The sequence below is a fragment of the Camelus bactrianus genome, chromosome 25 (genome assembly GCF_048773025.1).
Source record: "Camelus bactrianus isolate YW-2024 breed Bactrian camel chromosome 25, ASM4877302v1, whole genome shotgun sequence".
Lineage (NCBI taxonomy): Eukaryota > Metazoa > Chordata > Mammalia > Artiodactyla > Camelidae > Camelus > Camelus bactrianus.
The window spans coordinates 14706970-14734329 of record NC_133563.1 but is presented as its reverse complement, the minus strand read 5'-3'; the positions used below and the strand labels follow the sequence as shown (position 1 = coordinate 14734329).

Below are 27360 nucleotides of genomic sequence, written 5' to 3'. Positions count from 1 at the left end.
TCATTTTTTAAAAAATGCTTTTAATGAGTTTTTTCTCTTTTTTCTTTATGGGGGGAAGGTAATTGGGCTTATTTATTTATATTTGGAGGAAGTACTGGCGATTGAACCCAGGACCTCGTGCATGCTAAGCATGCACTCTACTGCTTGAGCTATACCCTCCTCCCATCTCCTTTTAATCAATCTTATAGTTCTATGGTAAAACTATAGAGGTGACCTTCAAAGTATTTTATGAACTACAATTACTATAATATTATCTCTTGCTCAAATGCAAGAACTTAGAAATAACTGCTGTGTTAATTTTTAATAACATTTAAAGAAAGAAAACAAAAAGAAACCAAATTGTCTTTTTGGCTTTTGGGGTTTTTTTTAATCCATGGTCTTAATGACTGTAAATCTATTTCTTTGAAATATGTATCAATATTTTCTGAATTATACAGTCGCTATTATGAATCTATAGTCTCTAATATTGTCATTTTCCCTCCTTATGATTATAAGCACTTACAACCTAGACCATTGTCATCTGCCCAATCTCCCCAGCTCTTGAAAACAATTATTATTTAGTTGCTCGTGATGACTTAAGCTAATTCCTTAAGAAACATAAGAAGAAAGAATTGGAATTTATAAATTGGAAACCTCTTAGTTTAGAAAAATATCTATTTTCTTATGTATTTTAATGACATCTTTGGTCTTTCATTCATTTGTAGCCACCAAGATGAGAAGATCCCAAATGATTTTTTCTAAGAGAGGAATTAAAAGTAAATATTAACTCTTCAGTTTATTCATTGGGATAGTTGAGATATTCTTTTTGTTTTATTTCTTATGCTTAATATATTCAACAAACATCTTTATCTTTTATTTTTCTGTCTACTTATAGTATATTTATTTTAACATCTTATTTGAATCCTACAAGAATATCCTAATATACATTCAGTTGCCTTTAAAAACACTATTACCTATGGACATCTTACAGAGATTTTTGAGCTGCTTTTAAATTTTAGCTTCCAAGTGCCATTATACTCCATGCCTGATTTTATTTATAAATATAAAATTCATAATTCTGTGTTCATCTAACTTCTAAGTAAATGTTTTTAAATTGTTTTGCTCTGTTTTTTAAAGTAGTACCATCAGAGCATTTCTGTTGACCTCATGAAGCAATGACCCTTTTCACTGAATTAAGGACTCTTTAAATAGGGATCTCCTGAATTTATAATATTATTAAGAAGATGCTTTACCAATCTCTTAAAACAGAGAACTACGTTTTGACAACCATGTTATTATATACTGGGCATACAAAATTTCATACTTTTATTGCATAGTCATGTGGATTTTAAAATTTAATTAGTGAAAATTAATTAAATGAGAATGCATGGGTTCTATTAATGTTTTGGGTAACTCATCTAATCAGTTAGATATTCTTAGACAAATGTCTTTTATTATGCCTTATTGAAATTGTTAATCCTTAACTATAAGGCATATGCCAAAGGTTTCATCACATTAATAAATGTCTAAAGTAATTTCATTTCCTTTTGGTAAATGTGACCTCTCTTCTTTCACTCCATATAAGCTTTTAGTTTTCATTTCCTTCATCAACAATATGATCACAGTCAATTTCAGTATTCTCTCATCTTTTTTCTCCATTCTTTTATTCTCCACACAGAAATTCCAAGATAAAGAAAAGATGCTATACTCCTAACTTTCTCTAAATGAAGACATTGGTTACAAACATTAAATGATTTAATCAAAAGCACTATGAAATGATAAGAACATAAGTGGTGTTGCAGGTATTACACAGGCTTAGAAATTTTAAGTAATAATTAACATAGCCAATAAAGAGCAGAACTGGTACTCAATTGAACTGAATTGAATTGAGTTGAGTTCTCTCCTAGACCTCTCGAAAAAGAAACCTTATTCTTTCTCATCACACATGTAATATATGTTTATTTGTAAACCTTAGAAATTAAAAAGGCAAAAGTAAGAAAATAAGCAACAGTAAATCATAACCACTGTTAACATCACTGTATATACCCTTCTTAATCTATGCTGCCCAGTATGGTAGCCACTAGCCACACGTGGTATTTAAAATTAAATAAAATTAAAAATTCAACTTCTCAGTTGCACTTGAAGTGCTCAACAGTCACAAGTTGCCAGAGACTACTGTTTTGAACAAGAGAGATTCAGAATATTTCCTTCATCATGGAAAATTCATCAGATAGTGCTACAAGTGTAGACTTTTTTTCATGCATGAGAAAGTGCATACACACACATGCACACAGAGGTATATGTGCACATACACCTATAAATTCACATTTAAACAATATAAATGGTGACCCATCACTATATATAATATTAGCAGTCTGACTTTTTTCACTGAACACAAATATTTCCTATGTTAATATATAATCTTCATAATCATTTTAAAGTATGAATTGTTCATTGGAACTATGTACCATAATATATTTAATCAAACTCTTCTTTTTTTAGCATTATTTTAATATGATGCACAGTACTACAATGAGCATCCGTGTATATGCAACTTCATACTTTTATCTAATTATTTCCTTAGGATGAATACTCTAGTAGGGGGAATTTTTAAATAGAAAAGATGTGCACAATTTTAAGGCATTTGCTATAAAGACCAAATTGACCCCCAGGGGAAAAAATGTAGCAATATACATTTTCCTAGTAGTGGGAAAACTCATCTGTTACTCTCTACGCCTGCTAACTTAGGTGTTAGTTTATTTGCTTTTTAAGTTCATAAAGACTTCATTTACCTTGTTGTTAGTCCATCAGTTTCCTCATAAGTTTTACATTGAAGAAGCAGGATACCAACTAAATAAACTGCATGGAAGAAAAAAGTATGAACTAAATCTGGAAAAAGTTAAAATGAGTTTTAATTTATATATGCATATAATTATATATAAAATCATATGAATTAATAAAGTGTATTAAATTATATGTATATAAAAACTCTCACACATGTCAACATTTGTAATAAGGAATAATTTTCACTTAATACTTTAATAGGCATGTTATTATTTTCTGCAAAACATCTTAATTATGACAAATTTGTCACTACACAGACCATTTTGAAACCACAATAATACATTCCAGGGTGTGTTATGCTGGGAAATTGCTATTCCAAGAAAAATGAAGTCACTTGGCCTTTAGGTTGGTGTGTCAGAATATGCTCAAAGATAATATCTAATGAGAAGGCATGTATTACAATAGCCACTTAATTATAATTAATTAAATTTTAGTTCCAGTAACACCTATTTATTCCTTGAGTTTTTTAAAACATTGTGTTTTCTAAGTGAAGGATTTTACATTAAATTTATTTTCTTTAAAGTACCAAAACTTTATATATATATATGTGTGTTACATATATATATATGTATATATATATATACTATAAGCTATAAAACAAACCAGAAAAGAAGTTTTTTCCTAATTGTGGTAGAATCCAGCCAGCTGGTTCCAGTTCCCATGCCTGGCAACTGATGATCGCTGCCCTCTGAGCTCATACATTCTCAGATTCTGTGTTTTATATCCATCCTATCATATGACCATAAGCAATACTCCTTCAGTACATTACATTAACTCTAATTAGTTTCTCAGATGATCTAATCATCACAGAAACGCTCTGGGGGAATGGAATGCAAGGCAGGTAAAGGTTGATGAAAAAATAGACGCTAAGGGCCACTGAAGGAGAGACCTCTATAGTAGGAGTAGGGGTTATTGGAGTGGGAAAGGAGAGAGGTGGATAAAAAAAGATAAATTAATATTTTTACATTAAACTGGCCCACTTTGTGAGGTTGAGGTTGAAAAGCACAATAGTTTTATTGACATTTAGTCTGAGAAGTTTTGAGGAGAAGGTGAGATTTGAGGGAGACTTAATGCAGAAAGGAAACACCAGGGTGGGTAAGAGAAAGAAATTTTTCCTAAAGGCAAAAAATCCTAATTATATAAATGAAATTATTTAGATCACTGATACATTTTCTAGGACAAAATATGAAATGCAACATTTTACCAAAATAGAATTGTGTGAAGACTTAAATTACAGCTGAATCACTTTCATTGACGATTAGAAACTTAAATTCCAGAGTTGTTTTCTGATATATATCAATAGAAATTTGTTAGACAAACTATAAAGGATTGCAGAAATTACAGTTATTATTTCAACATGTATTTTTAAAAGCCTCTATACAATAAATGATTAGTAGCAATCTCGTAAGGTAGAAGGTATACATTACCCTTTAGGGCACAGGTTTAAAATTTGTCATTACTTTGACTTATGGTTTATTTTATTGTTCTTGCTCCATTTGTGCTAATCTATTATCTAAGTATAGGCTATGAAGTAAGCCGGGAATGCTAAGTAAATTTTCCATGTGCACTTAATTAATGTGATTTCTAGAAGTTCCCACAGTGAATGTGATGTACTTTTAAGTCATGCGGTCTCTCAGAGGGAAAAAGTCATGGCAACATGCAATTGAGAATAATTGGAATATGATTGCATGTTCTTATAATAATGCCATAAGTATAAGATGAGGACATTAACATTAAATTCAGAACACAAGAAGGGTATCCTGCCCCTCCCAGTAATAAATCACTTAGGGAAATTTTTAGTTTATTAATGTTTAATGCTTGAAAATAGCATTTTAAATTTTCCTCTTGAACTCTTTTAAAAAAATTAACAGTGTGCCTGATAAATTTCCTTCGGGAAAATAAATTTTACCTGTAATTTAAAATTCTACAATTCCACAATTTTATTTAAATACATTTCTAAGAAACTGCCACTACAGAAACATTTCTTCCTTTAGAAGGAATCAGAAGTAACTGAGAAACATTTAACCCATCTTTATTTAGTTTACCAGTTTTGGATTGGCAGTAAATTTCTTCTTGAGACTGTATAATTCAAACAGTTACAAAGTAAAGAGGTGCAAATGCTTTGTGTGTGTATTAGGGGAGTGGGGATTAGAAAAAGGATAGCCTTAAAGTCTTCAGAGAGGAGATGAGGCTTAAACAATTTTAAACAAAGAATGAGAGGCTCTTACGTAGATAGTAGTCAAATCTGGTGACTACTGAGCTCTTACTATGTGTTAGACTCCGTTCCAAGTGCTCTATATGCATTAAATACTTTAATCCTTAAGGGGCTGTGAGGTTGGAAATATTATTACCTTCATTTTACAGATAAGACAGCTAGGGCATCTGGCTCAAAGCCTCTCAGCTAGTAGAGAAGCTAGAAGTCCATCCCAGGAAGTCTCCAAGTCTCCATTAGAGGCAGAGGGAGTGGCCTTCAGTCTCTGCCTCCCTTAAACCTCCCTGCGGAGAATGGTCAAATTAATTAAAGTTCCTCACCTCTACCCTGCTTCAGCCTTCATTTACAGTTTCCACAATTCTTCATTTTCTACAGCAATTGGTACTTTTCAATCTATTTTCTTTTAAAACTGATATATGAATAAACTGAAACTCCTTCAAAACTTTAGGGGAAAAAAATTTCCTCCTCAAAAACCCTTTTCTTTTTAAAAAGCTCTTGCCAGTCAAAAGGCTTCATGTTTCATAACTGCTTTCACTGAAGTAGGCATTCTTTCACTCTCATTCTTTTTCTCGCATTCACCCTACTGCAACCCTAATCCTCCCTGAGTCTGTGGAGGCCTCTAGCCTAAGAGGGAGTAAGACACGGCTAGGAAGGATGGGAGAACAAAGTGTGTTTATAGGATTCAAAATATTTAAAAATCAAGATAGTTTCAGATTATCATTATTACTAAGATGGAAAAAAAAATATGGGTGAGGAAAAGGAGAGGAAATGAGAGGAGAGACTTTAAGCAGGTAATCAAGGAAAGCCTCTGAGAGCGTGGTCTTTGCTCACTGACCTAAGGCTGAGGATAAGCAAGCACAGGGGAACAGCTGCAGGAAAAACAGAGTAGCTAGAAACAAGCATAAGGGCCGGAAAAAAGCGAAGATTTAGTTCCTATAAGGAAGAGAAAGAAAACCAGAGTAGCTATGAGCAATGAAGAGAGGACATGAATTACAAAAAAATCATCAGGGCAGGGCCTTTTAGACTCTAATAAGGAATTTGAATTTTATTCTAAGAGAAATGGAAGCCACTGAAGAAATTTAACCAGAAAAGAAACAAGATCTCATTCATATTTTTAAAATATAACTTCCTGGAGAATAGATTCTAAAATGGACATAATAACATCTGAGTGGAAATATAAAAGGCAGTTGGAGATTAGGTAAGTGGTCTGTGCTGGAGATGATTTGTAGAGCCCTGTATGGAGGAGGTAAGATTACCTAGGGATAGAGCCTAAACAGAGAAAAGAATTAAGATCCAGGACCAATTCCTGACGCTATCTAAACTCAAGAGCTTGGGTAGAAAAAGAGAGACTGGGGAGGTCCAAGCAAAACTTAAACTCTCTCACCAGCCAAGGCTTTGTTGTCATAAAGCATGGAGTGTGGATGCCTATAACATTTGAACTTCTATGCTCATCTAGTCTATTATTATTAAATATGACTTTGCCAATATGAAATTTTAATTTGAGTTTATGTTTTTGTCTTGTGAAGAAACAGCAAATATTGATTAGATTCAATTAATGATATTGGCAATCAAATTTTAGCCAGCACAGGTCAGTATATATTAAGGAATGTAATTATTAAAGAGGTAGGGCTACAGTAAATACTCAGTGTCTTTTTAAATGTCCAAAGCTTGAACATGATGATTCTAACATTAAAGAGATCCATTATATCAGGCTGAAGTTAGTAAGAGTTCAATTATTCTTAGTATTATACAATAATACTTTATAAATTAAGAGAAGATATAAACTATCCACAATATAGCCACAGTCTTTCTAGGAAGATAATGTGTACTATGTCTGGTTGTCCAACTAGCCCAGTCCACCTAAACTTTAACTGACAAATTTTCCCTCATGTTAAATTTTATTACTTTCAAAAAGTTTATTGTTTTAAACTTAGTCTTAATGTGGGATAAGCTGTATCACAGAAAACACAAAGACACCAATAGCAAAAGTAGTTTCATTTGATGCATTAATATCATGTAGAAAAAGCAATATATTTATGCTGTCTCATTTTTTGAATTTCAATGTCAAATTAGGCTGCATAAAAAGTTCCAAACTTTCTTCAGGCAAATTTTTTTTTTGTTTTTTTAAGCAGCAGTTTTCACTTAATACAAAATAACTCTGTGGCAAATGCCCAGATTTTATATTAGCCCCTGTAATTTTCCAAAAGAAATGTCAAATGCTATTGCTGGCCCTTTAGTACGGATTGATTGGATGCAGTGTCAGAGTTCTATTAAGAACATCTGAAATGAAAAATGTCTAGAAAAGTGGGTGCATCAGTGGTAACATTAATATTTTGTTTCAAAGGAGGGAATGATTTTTGCTAAAACTGCACATTTCTCTGGGCTTGAATGAATTGGATAGAATTTCAGACCAAGTGATGAAGTACAAACACTTGCATTCAGATACTTTGTTATTTTACACATGTATACATGGCTGTCAAGGGAGTTTCTGGTTCCTTGTGATATTCATTAGCTTTGGGGTCTCTTAAATCATCTAGCTGTAACATACAGCAATAGATGTGTACATCCAATTCCAACACCTCCAGGTCATCCTACATCTCCCATGGGTCACATTTGTCAAAGTTAGTCTGTGAAGCTTTTGGATCTGGAGTCTTGTCTTCTTCAGGGCTGAATTAACAACCATATTGTTTTCGCTGTTCCTGATTACATTTTAATTTTATACCAGAAGATTCTTTCTCCTTTTCATGTAAAATTTTCCAAGACTGATCATATATGTAGAACAAGCAATGATATTTACCCTTTTAAGTAATAAACCAAATAAAACAACAGCTATTTTCACCGTAAATTGACCTTGAATCTGATTTCTACCCACTATGGCCACAATTTAAAGTTTAATATATACTCACCTACACCTTAGAATTTCTATATCTCTTCTCTTTTTCCTCAAGGTCAGATGGAGAAATTGGTTTCACATTTTTTTAGACATGAAACATTAGAACATTTAAAAAAATATATCTGCCTCTACTGCACTGCCTCTTTTCTTTTTCTTTTTCTTTTTCTTTTCTTTCTTTTTTTTTTTTGTCTACAACATTCTTTATATTTACTTTATCTTCCATATGGATTGCTACAGTATTTTCTATGATGCTAACTTAATTACTTACTTAATATCAAGTATTTGTTGAGTATCATCTATGTGCCAAACACTACACTAGACCCTGGAGATTGTAACAAGAGTATAAACAAGTTAGTTCGACTTCCTCCTGGAGCCTGTGAATTCATGAGGGAAGCAGACAGATGGCCAATTACATTCTTGGATGGTAACTGCTATGATGGTGGAAGTACAGGTTCTAGGTGAACACATTGCTCTTAAGCAATCTCTTCTTCCTATGGGATCACATTCCCTCTGTGTAAGTCTACTTTATTTCTTAGGAACTTTCAGTAGCTCTGCTACATTATTTGCCAAATACCCACCTTTTTTCTGTAATAACTTTGCTTCTGTACATAATTTTACTTGCATTATACTGAAAAGTAGCATGTCAGTCTTTTGAAGTCCCTTCTGTAAGCATACTGGGCTTTTCTGTATGCAGATTCATTAATGTGGAACAGTTTTCCTCTGCACCAACTGCCAAGTGACCCAGTGCTCTGTCATTTTTTCAAATGCCTTCATGAGGGACTGATGCTTATAATACTTTTTTCTTGGACTATGAGCAACCTTTTCTAAGATGCCGTGAAATAGCAGCATTCCAGAGGTAAACAAAGATCAGGCTCATCAAGGAATCACTGGATGTACTAAAGCATTATGTCCGATGTTCCTCATTATTTACCAGCAGTATATCTCCATTTGTGGCCCAGTAGGCAGAGGCACAATATTCATATTTATCCTTATGACTTCTTTGTCTCAGAGCACTTGAGAAATGAATAGATATTTCAGGTTGTATAATAGTCCTTCAGGGTAACAACTGATACAGTTTCCAGCCTGTTTTTGCTAATAACATCATTATTCTTTTTTAAGCTGCCACTTGACAAGTCATTTTCTGTATCAACTACTTTTACAAATGTTGTTCTAGCAATCATGCTCTTTCGGTATATTTGTATCCACATAAAGCAAAAGAAACGAAGTTCAGAGAGATTATAACGTCTTCCAGCTAGCAACTGGCAGAGAGAAACCAGGCTGTGGGTCCAGGTTCCCAAGCTCTTTTGAATGATACCAAACCACCTCCCTGCATTAAGTAGCCTCAGATTTGTCTAGGTCCTGAGACCACTGGAACCAAGGCTTGCAATGTGTTAGATGCCTCCTTTACCCAATGCTTGGGATATTTAATTAGCATTTTACCTACTTGAAGTCAGAATACCAAAATGCAACCTTGGATACTTGTACTCTAACTGAATTGTGTTAAATTCCTTAACTTCCATCATAGATTTTAATGAATGATCCAGCCTGCCAGTCTTCCTTCTTCCTGGTGCCTACCCTTAATTCCCACCACTTAGCAATACTGACTGATGATTATATCAACACATACATGACACCAGCCACCATACCCCATTTTCCACATTGGACTCACTGAATACCACTGAATCATACCCAAGCTTAAGTTGCCATATTCAATGTGATTTTGAGTCTTGTCACCTTCCTTTAGGACGACTCCTATAGCTAACCTAGTTCTAGCTACATTTGTCCTATTCTTGCTCTCTATTTCTCCCTGGCCTGCTAATCAGAGAATAACATAACCATTGCCAGTATTATCCAAGTTTTAACTGGAAAGAAAAAAGGAAATGTATATCCTACTTCAGACTATATTTTGTTGCTCTGATTTTTCTTATTTTTTTTTTTTTACTTCTTTCTCTACTTTCAAATGGGTCGTGTCTTCATATTTATATTTCTGAAGATTTACGTCCATTACATCATGCATATGACATTTTTAGAGTATCCTATTACCTAAGTGTTCCTAGTCTGATGTGCAGACTCCACTACCACTTGATGGAAACTTAATATACCTCAGTCAGGTGGGCATACTCCCTACCTTCTCCCACTCCAGCCCACCTCAAAGCCTTTTCTCTTTTCATTGCACTTCACATGAGTGTCCTGTCTTATTCTCTCCCTTGCTTATCTAATTCTACCCATCACTTAAAGTCCCAGTTTTATCTTCACTGAGAAGTCCTCCTCTCTATGATCAGGGCACAATAATCTCCCAATATAGAATTTATTGTCTGTGCTGCTTAAAACATACAGCTTCTTAAAACATGAAGTGAATGAAATGATCTTCCAAACTAACAATTTTTGATGGCTTTCCATTGCATTTAAACCAAAATTCAATCTCTATGTCATTGGCATCAGGGCTAGATATAATCAGGCCCCTGTCCACCTCCTCTTTGTCAAGTCCTGATTGATTGGTCTTTCACTGAGAAGTGAAATGAGGATTAAAAACCCCAAGAAAAAAAAGTCAACAAAAATATTTTTACCAAAAGTCCTTTTATTCTTTTTATCCAGTAATGAGACTTTGCCCATACAGGTCCTCAGACCTCAGCTGGTAAGATTTCTTTCTTTATTTTAGACGGTTGCAATTGCTCTTCTGATCTAAAGAGGGGAAAATAAAATAAGATTCATCTATGGTTAACGTCTGTGGGGTAACTTATTCCAAAGGTGAGGTGGAATACAACCTTACTCATTCTTTTATAACCCAATGAATGACAGCCTTGGTGTACAATTACAATGATTCTTATTGGCAACACTAAGAGGTAGGTCTTCAGCATTTTCTAACTTAATAAAAATAAAAATCAGCATGGATATATACTTTTTTTAAGAGAAAGAATGGAATATAAGAACTTTATAAAACAACACATAATTAATTTTTCTTCTTTTATTCTAACTTTCATAAACTATCTCTTAGAATGCAATGGTTGGATCTTGTACTAGTTTGGTTTTAGAACAAAGGTCAGTTTTCTAATCTCATCACTCCCAAGTTAAGACGGAAATGAATATGGCAAATACTCAAAAGTCTCCATCTGCAAGCAGAATATACCAAGGATCTTTTTCCTTATCTCATGTCTCTGACCCCATACTGTACTTATCACACTGGCTTCCTTCCTTTTGCTCAGTTAAGGCCAATCTATTTCCTACCTCAGGTCTTTACATGTCTGCCCAGAACATATTTCCTTTCATCTCTTTTCATGGCTGTTTCTTCTCTCCTTTAGATGTGTCACCTTCTCAAGTAGACCTTCACTGACTACCCTATCAAAAAGAGGTTTCTTCTTTAACTTCTGTTTTAGCAACCTGATAGGTTTTTTACAGAATTTTTCACAACTTTTATAAATTTCTTTTATTCATTTATTCATCTATTTACTTCTTAACAATTTATTTCCTACTGGACTATAGGGTCCATGAAGGCTGATGATGTTCATTTTACTAACTATTGACTACCCAGTGCCTAGTGCAGTGGTTAAAAATTAACAAATTAACAAATATTTGCTAAATGAACATTTCCTAATTTCAATTATAATTGCAGTAGTTATTTTTATGTGCTTATGTCTTGATTCTTCAGTTAGAAAGAGTATCTTTAAAGAGACAGAATCTTAAACCTCTTGATCAGAAATTATAAATACCTGTTGAATTATATGGTTTATTTATTTGTTTGTTTGTTTGTTTGTGAGAGTTATAGTCCTTAACACTCCCTCTTTTTTTATTGAGGTATAGTCAGTTATGTTGTGTTAATTTCTGGTGTACATAATGTCCCAGTCATGCATATATGTGTGTGTGTGTGTGTATTATATGTATATATATATATATATATATATACGTATTTTCATTTTCATATTCTTTTTCATTAAAGGCTATTAGAAGATATTGCATATAGTTCCTGTGCTATAAAGAAGAAATTTGTTTTTTATCTATTTTTATATATAGTGGTTAACATTTGCAAATCTCAAACTTCCAGATTTATCCCTTCCCACCTCCTTTCTCCTGGTAACCATAAGATTGTTTACTATGTCTGCAAATCTGTTTCTGTTTGGTAGATAAGTTCATTTGTCTCTTCTTTTTTAGATTCCACATATGAATAATATCATATAGTATTTTTCTTTCTCTTTCTGGCTTTCTTCACTTAGAATGACAATCTGCAGATTCATCCATGTTGCTGCAAATGGCATTATTTTATTATTTTTATGGCTGAGTAGTATTCCATTGTATAAATACACCATATACCACAGCTTCTTTATCCAGTCATCTGTCGGTGGACATTTAGGTTCTTCCATGTCTTGGCCATTGTATATAGTGCTGCTATGAACATTGGAGTGCATGTATCTTTTCAAATTAAAGTTCGCTCTGGGTATATATCTAGAAGTGGAATTGCTGGATCATATGGCAGGTCTATTTTTAGTTTTTTGAGGCATCTCCATACTGTTTTCCATAATGGCTGCCAAACTACATTCCCACCAGCAGTGTAGGAGGGTTCCCTTTTTTCCACAGTCTCTCCAGCATTTATCATTTGTGGACTTTTGAATGATGGCCATTCTGACTGATGTGAGATGATACCTCACTGTAGTTTTGATTTGCATTTCTCTGATAATTAGCAAAATTGAGCATTTTTTCATGTGCCTGTTGTCCATTTGTATGTCTTCATTGGAGAATTGCTTGTTTAGGTCTTCTGCCCATTTTTGTATTGGGTTATTTGTTTTTTAAAATTGTGTGAGCTGTTTATATACTCTGGAAATTAAAGCTTTGTCAGTTACATCATTTGCAAGTATTTTCTCCCATTCCATAGGTTGTTGTTTTGTTTTACTTATGGTTTCCTTTGCTATGCAAAAGCTTTTAAGTTTAATTAGGTCTCATTTGTTAATTTTTGCTTTTATTTCTATTGCCTGGGCAGAGTGCCCTAGAAGAACATTGCTGAGATTTATGTCAGAGAATGTCCTGCTTATGTTTTCTTCTAGGAGATTTATCATGTCTTGTCTTACATTTAAGTCTTTAAGCCATTTTGAGTTTATTTTTGCTTAACACTCTTTTAAACTGGTATTTAATTACAGTGTTGGATAATATCTTCTGGAAGCTCCTTGAATATTAAATTTAACTGGCAGGGGAAGAGCTTGGAAGTCATATAATTTGGGGAGTACCTTTTGAAAAGTAATGGATGTAAATTAAGTGCTGGTCCTTATGAAGAACTTGTGTAAGTGAAGTGCACCTAAAACTTAAGCTTCGTTTAGTTCCACAGTAAATCTGCCTTTGTTAACAGGACTAAAATCTTGATTGCAACATGTTTCTTCTTGCACTTATGGCCAGTGTTTGCAAGACAAATATTTGAGCCACACTCATCTCAAAGATCAGTCTATCTGAACTTTGATGCAGCCCCACACTTTCTACCCACTCCCATTGCTCCTGTTAACTGCATTCAACTAAATGCCAACTGGTAACAGTATGAGAAGCCACATTTACAGCAACAGATGTCAATACACTGATTCCAATCCAATAATGCTAGTAGTTATGTTGGCATTGCTCTAGCTTCACATTAGCCTGAAAAATCTCATTCTTCTCTTTCTCAAATTTTGTCCAAAGTCCCAAGTTTTCTATTTTTTCCCCTTTGACTGTTACCCTCCATCAGGATTTGGCATCTATCTTATTGACAACAATAACTTTTTTTGTTGTTTATTTTTTCTCATAGGACTTGAATTTCTGAAGAAGAAGGGTAAGATAAATGCATAGCAACCACGACACTGTCCATGTGACTCATTTCCTAGGTACTCTATTTCCATTCTTGGAGGCAGTTTCAGTTTTACTGGTTATGCAATAAAGTTAAGGAAAAAAACAGAAATATACTAAATATGTCACTAAGAATTAGAGTTTCTCAAATAAAATTTCCTTGCAGCAACAGAAGGGCAGCCCTCTGCCCTGCTGCCCATATTTTAGGCTAGTGAATTATTGGCTTTCATAGTGAGCTGGAGTTCAGTAGGTCTGGACAGGATCTGCCAGCTGTGAGGCAATGTTTAGGTTGAAAGATCTATCTCAGAGATCAGGAATGCTGAAACATGGATAAAGAAAATAAATGTCTTGAGGGACATTTACTTATGGAGAGCATATTTATCCCATAGGAATACCTTGCTAGCCTAGAGAAATCCAAAGATTAGACATCTGAGGCAGCAGTTGAAGCAGAGAGTAATGGAAGTGATGAAAATGAAAGAGAGAAGGAAGGGGCATGACTGTGGTGCTGAAGAGATTGTGGTACTTTGGTTTTTGAAAAGAGTCCTCAGGTAAGAAACCACATAGTGGGCTCTGTTAATCTATTCAGTATTTAATCAGTACCTGCTACATGGCAGGTGCCTATCTATGCTCAACAATAGGAATGTAGCAATGACTAGGACAGGAACATACACTGTAAAAGGAAAGAAACAAACTTAAAAAGTGTGCTATATTAGGGGGTTATACAATAAAGCGATCAGACAAAGGAATAAGTAACTTTTTATTGGGCACCAAGGAAGATATCACAGAAGAAAAGCTCCTGAGGTGTAAATGGCAGACACTGTTGACTGCTGACTTGGTTGAGTTCTGACAAAAGCAGACCCCAAGACAATGATTTGGGTGTGATACCAGGAAGCACTGTGAGGAAGTGAGACACTAAAGAGAGTGAAGTCAATGGGGTACATGAATGAGTGGATTACCACTGTGGGAAAGTGGGGCTCCAGTCTACTGATAACCCTCTTGGGAGATCATGTGGAATATGCTCCATAATTATGGGGAAGCTTGGGTATTAACCCATCACCTTCTGTCTTCAGTAGTTCAGGATTCCTCTCGGCAGAGTAAGCTTCCATGGGGAAGAAAACACTTTCAAGCAGAGTGAAACAACTGTGTGAGGAAACTGTGGGAGTCCTTCCGAGTAGGCTTTTTCCTTCAGAGCAGGTGTGGTTGGGACACATACCTGTATCTGCTAGAACTGTCTATTCAAAAGCTAGTCTTGTTTCTATTCCTTGTAAATAGAATTCTGAAAAAGAATTCTGTTTGAAAGCCTGACAACCAATGGGCTCCTCTGCAGCACCAGAGAGTGAATGTAAATTAGTGTAAGCCAGTAATGATTGTTTCATTTCTCTTGTCAGTGATCTTTTTAAGCATGAAGCAGTGGCCAATAGATGTAATGAGAAAAACTTAATTATCTACCCCCAAAAATAAAATAAGTTAAATTAAAAAAAAATTTTTTTAAAGATGCATTGGGGTGTTTTCTGGGAGCCTTCTGGGAAATTTTTTCAACTTTAACCTTGACAGAAGCAGGGATTCATCTCTTTACTGCTGGTTGATGTGGATTTGTGAGATTGTGATATTAGAGCCATCTTGCAGCCATGATTTAAAAAGCCTGAAAAGATCTAACATATAAAGGTTGGCAGAGGGGAAAGAAGGAAAAATCCCAGGTCCTTGACAATTTCTTTGAGCTTCTGAATTTATAACTTTGGAACCACCTGCTTCTGGACTTCTTAAAAACTGAAATAATAAGGCTGAGTTTCCTGCCCAGATGAAGGGCACATGGCAGAGGAAGGAGTTGAGGCTGACTTGCTGAACTGGTTGGATGTGGATGGTTGATGATAGCTCCGTAACTGTTTATTGCCTGTTCTCTTGACAGCCTTAATTAATGGCTTCTACATGAGCAGACATAATAGAAACATTTGCCTGACTTCAAATATTGATTGTTTCCTGAAACTGCCACCTCCCTATTTCTAGAATTGTAGCATAGGACAGAATGGCTCCCTGGATCACAATGGACTTAATCATATCTTTTGGACATGCCTTCAGACCTCCCTGTTGAGTTAGTTTCTCCAGTTCCAGCCTCCAGCCCAATCCTAACACCTTCTTTTAGCTTACATAGTTGAGATCACAGCATAATTTGCCCCAACCCTTGCACTGTAGAGATAAGTATGTGTTTGGTGTAGGATATGAAGTCTCCAGGGAGGGAGTAAATATCACTGTGTTTTAAAGGACTAGACCTTCTGGGGACTGAAGGTAGAATGTACAAGTTTTAGGTTGCAAAGGGCTAGAATTCTAAACCTACTATCTTTTTGAGGCCTACTATTTTCTAGCAATGAAATAAACTTGAATATTTGTGGGAGAAGGCCTAAAAAGGGTAGGGGAGTTACTTGGGGGAAGACACTGAGAAAGAAGAGGGCAACAAGACTTGAAACAGGGGTCCTGAGAGTCATATACCAGGACCCCATATCCCACAATTGTCCACAGTCAAGAAAGGACCTGTACTTATGGGACAGGGCTAGAACTACCATGAGGGGCATAGTTCTACCTCCAAGAAGCTGTGTTACCCCAGAGAACCTAGGTTAGACTAGAACCTGAGGGCCAACTCACCTGGAAAGACTGCCGATTCAGTAGAAACACGTTTGCTTAGCTTCCTAAATTTGGGAAAGGTCTATAAAAGTTTATACTTTATTCTTATTCTTGATAATTTTCCAATATCTGATAATTTTCTTCTTTGTAGTAAAGGCATAGCCAGAAAATGCAGAGCTTAAATGTAGGGTAATTATGAGGTAGAAGGAGGAAGAACTACTTACCATTTATTCTTTCAAAAGGTGTTTATTAACACCAACTATGCATATTAGACTATGTATAACATTAGTCTGAGTGCTGGGGATACCAGCATGAACAACACAGAGAAGCACCCTGCCTTCACAGAACTTACACACTAGTAGCAGAAACAGACAATAAATAGGAAAGCAAATAAAATAATTTTAGAAAGTGAAACCTGCTAAAATAGAAAATAAAAAGGATCAGTTTTAAAGAGAAAGTGTGGTAGGAGGGCAGGATAGAATGGTCAGGGATGGTTCTCAACGGAGGTAAAATCTTCAGCCTTGGTAAGACTCAGGGTAAAAACTGAGACTGGAGATTATGCATTAGAAGCAGTTCAAATTTTATTGTAGAGTACAGCAGAATGTCATTGAAGAGTTTTAGACAGATTGTGATCTTATTTACATTTTTTGAAATATTAGGCGACAAAAGTTAAGATGCTGTTATAGTACTCTGAGTATCAAATGTCTCTTAAGGTAATTAATTAGTTAAACCAAAATAATTGAGAGCTGTTGGAAAATACCAGAAAAGTTTATTCCTTCACTTTAAGTTAAGCCTTAGTGCAAGTAAAATTTCAAAATTGCACGTATGGTAAAAAGGTAAGAATACCTGCTAGTACTAATTCAATTCAGTAGAAAAGATCCAAAGGTTTAAAGGTAGAAAAAGAAGAAATAAAAGTCTTATTATACAGAGATGATTTGATTATCTTAATAGAAAATCCAAGGACTCTATAAACAAACTATATGACTGATAATGAAAAATCATGAAGGTTGCTAGGTTTAAGATCAAGTCAAAAAAATTGGTTGGGAATCCAATTGTCTACAAAAAAAAAAGAGTAGAAATAAGTTATAATACTTTTTAAAATAGGTTAATTTTATAAGGAATCTAGGAATTAAATTTTTTAAGAGAAGCAAAATTTTATGGAGAAGATTGTAAAACTGTGTTGACAATTTCCTACACAAATGGAGAATATGTCATGTTTGTGAATAAGACCCTCTTACGTAAACATTTCCATTCTTTTCAAATAGATCTTGAATATTCATTGCAATTCTGATCAAGATCTGAACAAGGTTTTTTTTGTTTTGTTTTGGTTTTTTGTTTTAGAAAATTTAAAAGGTAATTTATGTAGAAGAGGAAAACTGAAAAATAGTCAAGATAATTTTAAAGGAGAAAAGGGTAGGAAGAAGGAAAGGAGAGACTTTCCCTACAAAATATTAAAACATTTTAAACATACAGTAATTATGATGATGTGATATGATAGAAACAGATAAATAGACAATGGAACAGAACTGATAGCTCCAAAACTCTATATATTCATCAGTGGCATTATAAACTTGGAGAAAGCATAGACTATTCAGTAAATTGTGCCAGGACAAATGGATATTCCTAAGGAAAAATAAAATAAAATTAGGCTCTTAATCACAAAGATAAATTACAAGTTGATTAAAGACCTAAATATAAAAAGCAAAACTTTCAGAAGAAAATGCATAAGGGTATTTTGACTCAGGCTTAGATAATGATTTCTTATGCAAGACTCAAAAAGCACAAATCTAGAAAATGAATTTACAATTTTTACATTAAAAATGGAAATTTGCCATACACTAAAAGGCACCAAAAGTGAAAGATGAGTTAAAGCCTGTAGTAAGATACTTCCAATGCATATAATCAACAGAAGATTTGGTATTCAGAATGTATGAAGAATTCCTCCAAGTCAATGAGCAAAATAAAAAATAATAAAAAATGAGCAGAGAAAACCAAGTAAATTTCAGGTAGCTTGAAAGGCCAATTAATTTATGAAAAGTTCAATCTCACCAGGAATCAAGAAAATGCTAATTAAAATAATAACAAAATACCATTTCCATTAAATTGGCAAAAAATGGAAATATGACAAGTGGTGTGGAAGAAGAGTATTAGGAACTCTCATACACTACTGATAGGAGGGTAAATTATATAAAATAATATTGAGGAAAAATTTGACAATATCCTAGAAAACTGAAGATATGTACACTTCAAGGCTTAGCAATTCCTTGTCATCTGTATCATAAAGAAACTTTTGTACACGTACACAAGAAAGTGTGCACAGGAATGTTCATGGCAAGATTGTCTGAAATAGTGAAAAATTGAAAGTGACATAAATTCTAGCAGTAGAAAAATGGATAAATAAACTGAGGTATACAGTCAGCCCTTTGTATCCACAGGTAATGCAGCAGATTGAATATATTTGGAAAAAATCTTTCAGAAAGTTCCAAAATGCAAAATTTGAATTTGTGGTGTGCTAGCAATTATTTGCTTAGCGTTTACATTCTATTTATAACGATTTACATAGCATTTACATTATATTAGTTATTATAAGTAATCTAGACATGATTTAAAGTATATGGGAGGATGTAGGCAAGTTACATGCGAATACTAGGCCATTTTATTTAAGGGACTTGAGCATCCTCGAATTGTGGTGTCCTTGGACATCCTGGAGCCAAACCCTCAAGGATGCTGAGAAACAACTGTAGTCACAAAATAGGTCATTCAGAAAATAAATCTAAATAGATTATAGATCTGTTTAAATGAGTTAACTAGGGCTACATAGTTCATACTGGTTAAGCCTCAACAATGTAATTTGAGTGAATAAGGCAAGGTACAGAAGTTTACATATATATGTGTGTGTGTGTATATATATATATATATATATATATATAAAACTTTAAAACATCACAAAAGAATACAATTAATATAAATATTATTTAAAAAACTATGAAGCAAAAATTAGAGAATCCATGAGAGTGATAAAGACCAAAGTCAGAATAACAGTTATCTATATAGTTGGAGAAAGAGTACTGAAACTTGGAAGGATAAACAGGAAGCTTGAGCTTATATGTAATGTTTTACTTCAAAAAAAAAAAAAAAGCAAAAATAGGAAAATGTCTCTTAAACAAGCTAAGAGGTACTTATGTTATGTGTAATATTATTCCTTATTGTCCTTTATGTTTGTAATCTGTGTTTTAAAATCATGTTCCTTTTATAGTGGTTGCTAATTCTATTGCCTAGTAGTGCTAGTCAGGGAATGTGAATGCAAGAGGCCTTTCAGGGGGCACTTTGGCGCTTGAGATCCCTTTCCTCTCCATCCCTAGTTACCTGTTGCCAAGTGGGAACTCAGACCTTGTATTGCCATCTGATTTTCCTAGAGAAGTCAATAATCTGAATTTTTTAAAAATGTGAAATGTTCTGATTTTTTACAGTTGGCAACTAATTCAAATTAACTAAACAAAGTAAAATAAAACACTATGAAGGTCCAAACCAAGAAAAAGAATGCCCGTGCATTGTATTCAGCTCGCAGGTTACTAGTCTGCCACCACCTCTGCTGTGGAATCTGTCATAATCTATTTGTGTGGCAAATGTAGGCGAAATATTGTAAAGTCTTTTATTGTGAAAGGTGTTATTCAAGTGGAGAAGGTGAAAAATGTTCCAGGGCTCTGCAGAAAAAGTGTACTGACCAGACTCCCTGGAGCCCTGCAGAGAAGAGCTTTGGCTGTGCTAAGGATGATTCTTAGCTTCTTGTATACTTTACAGTCTGCAAATCCTTCACTGTGAGGACCTCAGAAGAGAAGCCAGACTTTTCCATTGATTCCAAGGCTGTGTCAGCAAATGCCAGACCCAGCAGGCCCTTTCTATTGTATGTTAAGGCTCCAAACAGCTGAAAATAGTTTGTGCCAAGATCTCTACAAGTGTGACAAACACACGATCTTTTACATACCCCAGGAGACCAATTAAAGCTAGGAGACCACAGATCACAGTCTCTGAATACAGTCACCACACCTCTCAGGGCTGATGGCCACGATGTTTGTTTGTTTGTTTCTTTCTTTCTTTCACTATTATTTCCTCATCAGAAATGAAGCCTTAAATTGAAGGTTATTTATCCATGGGTTTTGGTTTAATTTTCAGTAGAGAGCTTTGAACTGAGTATCTTTTTAAAAAAGAAACCATGGCCTGGATTTCTAGTTCTTACATTTTCTTATCAACATGTTCTCATGTAAGTGAATTACACAGTTTCTTCTTATACATTACCCAGTCCATTGAAGAGTTAGGTCACTATATTCTTTGGACAGAAACTGTGGTTATTAAAACGTCCTCACAAGTGCTGTAAAGTCCTTATGTTATAGAAATAACTTGTGAAACCTTTTATGGGAATAAGTCATGCATCTTAATTTACAAGTTTTCAGACCAGAAATTCATTCCCTCTTAAAGGAATTTGATTCTGTTTCTGTATTGACAAATCCCTAATATTTTCCAATTCTTTATCACAATATTATTATGCCTTTGGATAGGATTCATATAGTAACATTGTAGTATAGTATTAGCTACATGGGGTTGGAACTGCCAGATGGGGATAAAATGAACTAATGATCATATGATGTTAGCATGAATATTTGTATCACTGACAGCTGCTATGATACCTTAGAAACAATTGGTGTAAAGGGACATTCACAACAAATTGGGAGTGCATTATACCAGAAGCAACAGTGGGTAAAAGAAAATGAAGAATACTGATGTAGAAATCCTGCTTAGTGGGAAATAAATACAAAACCTTAGGATGAGCCTAACAATTTTTACTCTGAAAAGAAATTTTTATTTTTGACTATATTCACAATGAAAAGTAATCAAATTCCTTGGAATTTTTTAAAGTAAAGAACTAAGTCTTCAAACTGACTAACTGTATTATTTCCAAATTAGCAGAGTTTCTCATTCTTTTGTTTTACATACAATTTTTACCTACATTTCCATCCATTTAACATTCACTGCTGAGTAATTCTCTTGGAGATCAGCTGTATGCAGAACTTAAAAAATGAGAGAGTTGGAAGATATCTTACATAATAAGGAAAAATTTTTTTCTCTCAAATATACACGTAATTCACACTAGACAGGGATTATTGGCCAATCTATTTTTTAAAACACAAACAAAACTAACAAAGAATTTGTCTATACCTATGTTGAAGGACTGTGGATAAACAAATAGAATATAGTTAGGAATGGAAACACTAACCTGGATCATTCAGGGAAAATGAGCAAACCATCAGTGAGGAAAAGGAATGTTAACACACACTAAAGTTTCTTATACAATTGTATAGACATGTTCTTTATTCTGTTGTTTAGAAGAAAAACCGATAATAAGCCCTAGCTTCCTTTTGCTATTTATTGAAATGACAAAGAACTAACAAACGTAATAATTCAGCTCTCTGTTGTTAGTCATGCTGTAACACAAAGGAGCCTGGGAAAGGAACACTCAGTCAGCCTCTCATTTGTCTTGTCAGTGCCTTTCCATTCTCCTGCCTTGCAAACAAAACTGTAATTTTGTTTGAGTAGCAATCCCCCAGCACCTGGCCCAGGGGATGATTTCTTATTAGTCTCCATCAGACATAGGAATCTCATTCTTTATTGGACTACAAGTGAGCACGCAACCCATTTCCGGAAAATAAGGCAGAATCTCCATGGGGGAAAAAGTCTCTTTTCTGCCTGTCCCCTTCCTTCTTGCTTTGAATATTTTCATGCAATGCTGTAGCCATCATGTGACCACGGATAGGGACTGGAGGCACAGAAACCGAAAGAATTCCAGAGACATTGGCTAATACCCTGACATTGTTGAGCCTCAGAGGGTACTGCCAAATCTCCAGCTATCTTATTAAGTGAGAAAACAAAGTTCTGTGTGTTTAGACCCCTCTGACTTGGCCTAAAACTTACAACTAAAAACATTTTAACTGGTACATTCAGCATGAACAATTATGCTGAAAAAGAAAACCGGTAACAATAAGTAACAAATGTTGATTGAGTCACTATGTGCCAAGCCCTATATTTTTATCATTTGAGACCTCACAATAATTCTATGAGGTATACTATCATTGTCTTCATTTATCAATAAGGATAGTGAGATATAGAAAGGTTAGAGATATGACTGGTAAGTGGTAGAATTAGGTGCTTAACTACTATATCCCAGCAGTCTTGTTTGATGGAATTACCACTATAACAATTTTATAAATCAACTTTAAAAAATTACTTGTATTTGAACTCGGGTAAATAAAATGATTATAGATGAAATTGTGAAAGAATATTCTCAGGTAATGAAATCTAATAGAAGTATAATGTGTTTGTAGTTGTTACTCACTCCAGTCTCTGTTTATTCTGCATTGTCGCTAATAGGCTGTGATTGTACAGGTTTTTGGCTCCACTGTTACATAATTTTTGGCATGATTTTTTGGCAGAATAGTGACTTGAATTCAATAGCATTAAATCTTAGTAAAGCACAGGTACAGAGAATCTTTCACACATCCAACATGTAGGCAAAAAAAATTGTTAATTTAATGTAAAATGATATCAGATCATCTAAAATACAATTTAATGGGAAGACTGACAAATAGGCAAAACTAAGATTACTACCACCAATGTCCAATTAATGAATTTTCATTTTGTTTATGACTAGAAGCCAAGAAGCAAGGAAAAGTTGGCTTTTTCAACACCAAGCATCTGAATAGCAACCATCACCAATGGAGGGGAAACTGCATACCTGGAAAGTAGAAATTTGGTACTAAAACTGATTCCCTATATGCTCCCAATGAGTCATTATAAGAAAACCAAAATTAAAGACATGATACAGAGCCACATATTGGGCACTCATTCATAGTCTCTTAAATGCATTAGCTAATATAGTTCTATCATGAACATAAAATGTATGAACTTTAGTTGTCTCTTCTCTTTAGGAGTTCATTTGCTAAGTTCAATTTCTCTTGGCTTTCCTCAGAGTATTTACTTTTAAAATGCATTAGATTCCTACAGAAACAGGCTCACAGACATAAAAAACAACCTTATGGTTACCAGGAGGTAGAGGGGATGGGAAGGGATAAACTGGGAGCTTGAAATTTGCAGATACTAACTACTATATATAAAATAAATAAAAAAACAAGTTTATACTGTACATCACAGAGAACTATAGTCAATATCTTGTAGTAACCTATAATGAAAAAGAATATGAAAATGAATATATATGTATATGTATGACTGAAACATTATGCTCTACACCAGAAATTGACACAACATTGTAAACTGACTATACTTAAATCGAAAAACAGAATGAAAAAAGTGCATTATATTCCTGCCTCATTCTTGTATTTAGACCCCTTACTTCCATCAACACTTTAATAATAATATGATATATTTCCAGACAAGCTTTTATTTCTTTTTGGCTTTAAGATATCCTTTTTATAGAACTGGGCTTATTAAGATAATTTGTTTTCTTTTATTAAAAGATCATATGGATAAAGACAGAAATAAGATGGAACGGAATGTGTCTCCTTATAAAATACTGATAAAACAATCATGCTCAAGGGTAATGTTGACTGGAAAAAACCTCCAATGTAAGAGCTATGAGTTGAGTTTCATTCAGTGTCTTACTAAGAACTGTATCCTGGGAGAAAGCCTCTCTGATAGCACTGAGGAAATTTTCCAAAGAGGTATGATTTCAGCTAAAGAGTCTATACAATCCAACATACATCATGGTAGAAAGTTAGTCCTAGTCATGAGGAACAGATACTTCAGTTAATAATTTTAGTGCTTTTCTGAGTTTTGGAAGATGCAAGAATCTGGGTTCATAAAAATTTTTCCTGAAATATATCTAACAATCTAAGGGCCTGTTTTGTCTGTTTTCCCAAAGCTCAGAATGCCTCATCCTGTTCTTTGTCCTGAATTCAGCAACTGCCATGGCCAATGACTTAATCCGTGTAGAACCAGGTGGTAAGTGACATTCTTCCTTTTACAGTAACTTCTTTTAGAATGTACATTAATTTTTGGAAACAATTTAAAAACATCCTTGGTTATCAAAACTACACTCATTAATATCTTAAAATGGCAGCTTCAATAATACTAAGCATATAATCAATTTTTGAGGTGCTTTATTTGTTCAGAAAAGGTACAAGGCAAAATTGGAAGTAGTTCAGATTTGTCTTCTCTGCTTCCCTCTAAGGTTTGGATTTTTTTTTTTTTTTTTTTGTAGTGTAATGGAAAGCCTATATTCACTGTGGTCCTTTGGGCAAGTTCTACAGCATGTCTGAGTCAACTTTTCTCATTAAAAATAAGAAAAGGGTTCTACAGACTCAGAGGTTTTTTTTGTTTTGTTTGTATTGTTTTTTGATAATTGCCTAAGCTAATGCTGTGAAACAATTTTATAAATATTAAACATTCTAAATTTCTTTTTTATCCATCCCCCCTGAGTCATCAAAACTTACACATCATGTGTCATTGTTTAGGGAACCGATGTGACTAGCTATCATCTGTTATAGTTATTTGTGTTTTAAGTTATTTTAGCTGAAGGTAAGAAGGGCAGCTGATGTTAATCCTGAAAAGCCCAAATTTGCCAGCCTTCTAGAGTAAATCTTAACAAATTTGCTCAGCTCCCTATTCTATGAGTTCTGGGAAATTCAGGACCCTCCACAATTTCCAGGTGTTTCTTAGGATGATGGGGGCATGAGAGAGGCTTGCAGGATGCAGTCATCTCTCACTCCCAGTCTCAGTCTCCTTTCACTGCCTTGCCTCTGTGACCTTTTTTTGTCTGAAACCCCTTGTTTCTCCCAAAGCTCCACTAACAAAAGACTACTGGGTAAAGAGCAGTTTTTTAATTAAACAAAACATTTGGGGAGGAGGACTATGTCCAACTTAGAAGAGGAAAAAATAAAATTAATTATTAAATGATTATTTTAAACTGTGCTGTCTCCCATCTTTGGATATTTCTCATTTTCTTTCCTCTTCCACTGTATCCCTCTATTCCCTGTCCAGAACCCCCAAATCTCCAGTTTGTACCCCTGTGCCCAACCAATTGAGAATTTCTGTTAATATATTATGCAGAGCAATTTTTCTTTTTCTCCTTTGATTTTTCTCCTTCCAGACTATGTCTAAGGACCCTGCTATCACTTAAAAACATTAAGATATTTTCCTAAATAGAAGAACAGGGTAGAGAGCTAAGGAGAAGCACTGAAATTAGAGGTTTCCTTTAAAGTGGCTAAAAGTACTCTGCAGATTTTTTCCATGCATTATTGCATTTAACCTCACAACAACCTTGTGAGATGGGTACTATTATTATCCTAATTTTGCAGAAGAGGAACATGAGGCCAAATATATATTTGCTCACCTGTTTCTGTTCTTTTAATATTTTGTTAGGGAGGAAGGGTTTCATATAAACTAGATTTAAATGATATTTTGATCTAGAAGAGTGAGCTGAGATCCCATCCAATAGAAAACAGAAATAATCAGTTCCCCCTAATGGAAAACAATTGGAATAAAAATTTAGTTTGTGTGTACGTGTGTGTGTGTGTGTGTGTGTTTATGTGTGCTTAGATGTCTGTACCCTTTATTGATTTTATAGATATACTGTAATTAGCCTTATGCCATATTTATGCACATTATATACTTGATCTTATCACTCATTCTTCTATTTATACTGATTCATTAGTTGAATAGTCTTTATTCAACTGCGAATTGCCACAGCTATGGAGGAAATTGACTTCCATACTTTCGTATCTGATGGGAATTCATGTGTCTTTGTCAAATATGCACAATTAGTTTACAATAGTGCCAGCATTGTTACTTCTTTTTTCCTTTTTGGCATTCTCAAATTATATGGGTTTTTTGTTTATTATTTTTAAAATATTTGGGAAAATTCAACATGATTTTGTGGCATGATGACAGAGAATTGGGAATGTTATGTTCCGATCTTGTTACTCTCCCCAAATTCCTAAGAGATCTTAGGCAATTTAAAAAATTTTTCTCTGTCTCTAACACTTTATTTTAAATTGAGGAAAATGCCTAGCTCTGTAAGAGTACAGAATATATTAAGTAAGAGATGATTTTAAAGGGATTTTAAAGATGATTTAACAGGATTTTACAATACGCAAAATTAAAAGATACTTTATATATAACAATAGTATGTGTTCTGCTTATGGATTGCCAAATGTAAATGCTCTTAAACAATGTATGAGGACTTTAATTTACACTCCAAGTAACTTTAGTCACAAAAAATTCTAATCAAAAATGAATTTTTTCTTTTTATCAGTTAGTCACACACACAAAGAGCTAAATTATTCTACAAAGATAAAAGAAAATTTGTTATGAAAAACAGAACTTTTAGAAAATGTATTTGTTATTTACTTCCATATCTTTGAAAGTACATGGTTGTGATGCCACTTCTGCTTTTTTCAGTATTAGGCATCATCTACTCACATCTTACTGGGGCTGGGGATGTGGCTTTCTTTCCTCTGCCCATCCCATCATACATACACTTGCTTCCAATCCCTTATCCTTCCACTATAGTTAAAGCACAATTTTAATTATATCATTGTTCAGTGTTCAGTATTTACATTAGTATAACTTTGTAAGTTCTATTCAAACCTGTGCCATTGAAAAGACTATAATTACTCTGCCTTTACTACTAATCTACATTTTTCCTGAAAGTTAATATTGCTTCATTTTTAAGTTTTTAATATATCTATCATAAATTGAAATTCAAACCTTGAACTCCCTGCCAATTGTCTGACTCTCCACTTAAGAGTTCAGAAACATCAGATATTATGTTAATCTTATCTCCTTGAAAAAATCATTCCTAGAACTCTTACCCTGACTGTTTCCACCCCTGGGGTTCATTTCTCTCACCTTGCCTCTTTCCAAGTCTCCTCTTTTTTCTTCACTCTCATGACGCTTCTCTCCAACAGCTTTCTAAGTTACATGACAGGAAATTTTCTGAGAGCTTGCATGT

At 34.2% G+C, this 27360-nt stretch overlaps 1 long non-coding RNA gene across 2 annotated transcripts in view; it reads left to right on the top strand.

The window, feature by feature from the left end:
- Positions 1-27360, top strand: part of LOC123617087 (uncharacterized) — a 103909-nt gene that overhangs the window by 29758 nt on the left and 46791 nt on the right. For both annotated transcript variants that reach the window (XR_012502165.1, XR_006725160.2), the window contains exon 3: positions 24271-24350. This is a non-coding gene — a long non-coding RNA (uncharacterized LOC123617087). The remainder of the gene's footprint in view (positions 1-24270; positions 24351-27360) is intronic.